This window comes from Dendrobium catenatum, unplaced genomic scaffold (assembly GCF_001605985.2).
Source record: "Dendrobium catenatum unplaced genomic scaffold, ASM160598v2 fragScaff_scaffold_615, whole genome shotgun sequence".
NCBI lineage: Eukaryota > Viridiplantae > Streptophyta > Magnoliopsida > Asparagales > Orchidaceae > Dendrobium > Dendrobium catenatum.
Genome location: NW_021319077.1, coordinates 261,988 through 265,933, shown reverse-complemented (window position 1 = coordinate 265,933; position 3,946 = coordinate 261,988).

Genomic DNA, 3,946 nt, shown 5'->3' with positions numbered 1-3,946 from the left:
AAGGCGGCAGGTGTCGTCAATTTTGTGGTCGGGTTTATTTAAAGCCAGCCCAGCCCAGGGGCATTTTCGGGAATATGAAAATGAAGAATAGTTAAAATCGCACGCGGCTTAATTAGAATTTCGTCGAACGCGGTCAGGGGGACTCCTTGGACATTTTTGCCCCAGGGTTATTACTGTTATTTGCAAGCAGACCATGCTACTTATTTACAAGATTACTTCTTATGCAAGGTGGCAATAACTAATCTGTAAAAAAAAAAAATGGTTGAGGATAGATTAGGTAGCTTAGATGTTATAAGATTGCAATCTTTTAATTTATTTATGAATCACATCAATTTGTTATTAATAAAAATTAGCAAAATAAGAAACAAATTGGGGAGAGAAGAGTACGGGAAAATAAAGTTAATAAGAATTTTATGTGTTTAAAATTTGATGGTGATTAAGAGATAGAGTGGTTAATTGTTTAATTTTGTATAAATATTCAGTAAAGTACTTACAGAGATACGAGATGATAGATTTGCTTAATAAAAAAATGCAAGATTCTGCTCTTCTTCATAGCTGAAAAAGATGAGATGGGATTACACAGCTAAAAGTATTGTATGATTTCCATTTTAGAGATTGCAGAAGAAGTGATGGAATTTGGAGATGATTATACAAAGTCAATTGAGTGAGAATAATATAAGGGATGTCCACTTTCAAACAATAAAAGTCAAATGAAGCAATTAGATGTTAGTTATTAGGCGAAGACGGCGAAGACGATCAAATGACAAAAGTTTGGTGATTGTGGTGGCAGTTGTTGATGTTGGTTATCGACAATGATCATCAAGTAATACAATGGGGTTCTTTTTTAAATACTTGAGCTCTAATTCCTTAATAATGTTGGACTTAGATGATTTTGCTCATTAGATTCATATCATCAAGATGCTCAAATTAACTAGAAGAATGCAAGATTTGAAAACCTCTCGGTCTTCTAATTATTATCTAAAATTTTCTTATTATGATTTAAATGCTTGATTTGGCTTATCTATAGTTGGATCAGATCATTAGTGGCTTCAACAAGTTCATATCATCGACACATTCAGTTTAAAAATACATTGAGATTGGAATCTACATAATCCTGAATTTAATTTCATATGCTTCCAATTCAAATATGCATTGAGATTTATGCCAAAACAAGATGATTCTTGATGATGAATCAATGCCCCCTATTTTTGGACATCAAATCTTATATCATCTTAAAATGTACGTTAACTATTTATAAATTTTCGTGGAACAAAATTATAATTTAAAAAAAAATTTTTTGAGGGGGCGATCGCTCCCTAGACATCAATGTAGATATTCTCCAGGGTTGTGAGCCAAATAAAATCCCACATTTATTATTTTAGTCTTTCATAAAATCGGTGATATGATAGTTAGTATTATTGAGGAATTTCACTCCGAACCACTCAAAAATGCATGGAATTGACTACAAAAACTTTGTGAGGATTTGAAAGTACTAAACTTGAGTTCTAAATATTGAAAAATGATCCCTAAGGGATTATAAATATTAGATTTGACTTAATTGGGCCAAAAAAAATAATTGAATTAGATTGGTCACATTGAGCATACTATCACTAGTGTTTGCCAACTCCAACTTATGCCTAACCCTACGCCCTTTTCAAGCTACATCTTATATATATAATTCTTCTCTTAATTCTCTCATTTTAGGCTTCAACTTTTTCCTCTTCAGAAATATTTTTAATTATCTTATTTAGGTGGTGTGTAATTCCCCTTTTGCAATATCCAATATGATGAAGCCCTAGATAGGCAATGTATATCCCTCTTTCTATGCTTCGATGCTCCTCCACTAATAGTGTAACAAATCCTAAATGAAAAGTATTTTAAGATATGAATTTTTAAATTTTTGTAGCTAAAGTGCTTCGACGTTGTACTTGTGAAGTTTCGGCGCAAGGATTGAGTGCACAATAGTGCCAGAAAATGCTGTTGCAGTATTTGAGTCTCTATTATACAGTAATTCTGGATTTGACATGCAGAGTTGCAAAGATGGGTCTGATCGATGTGGCACTAGGCTACTAACAGTATTTATATATATTTTTTATTCTAAACCTAAGCATTAAAGTATTTCAGCATTGTCACCTCCCTCGTTTGGCAGAAACTTGTCGAGGAAGGAAAGAGAGAAGGGAGAGGAAAAAGAGAAAGGAGAGAGAGCCTTTTTTTTGTCCACCGCTTTGATGTAAAAATTATTCTAATAGTTATAAGTAACTATCCTCTTGTCACAACCCGACTCGATATAACCTGATATGACCCATTATTATACATAGGTCATGATGTGTCTTATTGCAGCAAGACTGACTCAAAGATCTGATTAGAAAAGCACTGAAACAAAACTTCTAAAGTATACATAACACAAAGCTCCTACTGAATACAAATCAAGTGGAAGATTATTGAATCTCAAATATAATTTTTTTTTTATATGTCATCCAAAAATACATATACAATCTAATATCTCTCTACAATAGCACTTGGCGAAAGAGAAATAATAAAAATAAAAGTCAAGCCTATCAAAAATAAAACTAACCAAACATACCAACATCATATATCAAAGACTGCTATCCAAAACTACTTAACTAGTTCCTAACTCTTTCTCTAGCCTGAACTTGAAAGTAAAAGTAAGAGTGAGCTAATATGGCTCAGTAGTCTATCATAGCCTAAAATAAATATCAACAACTTAAGCTGAAAGAAATTAAAATACTATGCTATAAAAATAAATTGAAGTACTGTACTTAAATTGAAACTGAAGCAAAAGCTGAAACTGAACTTCATATTTATTTATTTCATCAAAATGGCTCTCAGCCCAAATATATATAATATCACATCATATAATATCATATTTCTTTTAAATTATGATTAATGTGACTAGTCTAACTTAGCCTAGGATGAATTAGGTGTCCATTAGTTCATAGATTATAGTACCTCTTTGAAGATAATTATAAAAGAAAAAAGAATAAAAATCTAATTCTAAGGAGATATCACATCAATTTTGATAAGTTACATGGATTTAACTTTGTTTTTATATACATCAACATCAATGAAAAAAATATAAATACCAACCTAACAAAGGTCTTATAAAAATTTTCATTGCTTTGTTATACATCTTCTTCCTCAGATTCATCATGCAAATTCCTCCTCCTATGACCAAGATAAATTCTAATGATGACTTAAACTTAATAATGCATCATATAGTGTCGACTTTTTGGATCAGCTCATTATACTTAGAGTTTATATTGATGTGAAGAGAACATAGATTACTCATTTGATAGATATACTAAAAGCATTTAAAAACTACCCTATTAGTGTCAAAAAAGTTATCAACAACTTGCACCAATAATTTCAAGATTTAGGCTTAGTTTGGCACAGTTTTCTTACTATTTTATAAATTCAAAAATTTGTAATTCAAAAAACTTTTGTACTAAAACACTAATTTAAAAAATAGGAAGAAAGATACCCCAAACAAAATCTTAAATATTGAAGTTAAATCTGCTCGTAAGGTTAGAGAGTTGTTCAGACAGTCAATTCATTGTCTAGGATGAAATTAATTTTCATTGATTAAGCATCAATTAAGAAATTGTAGATCTATTCTATAAGAAATTATTCTTGACCATGTTTTTTTTTTTTTTTTTTCAAATTTTCATTGATTTTGGTGTTCTTGATGCAAATGTTAGGGAGGTGTAAGCTTCTTCAAGGTGCCACTCAAGCTTTTAATTATCTTATAAAAAAAATTATGTTGATTTGAATAAGAATTTTTTTTTTATTGTTCTTTTATTTGTTATTTGAATTCATTATGAGTTGTTTCAAGAATAAATATTTTGTTTCTTTTATTAAATGTAATAAGAGTTTTAGATAGATCTTTCTTTATCATTGTACCTAAATAAAGCCAACCTTTTCTTTG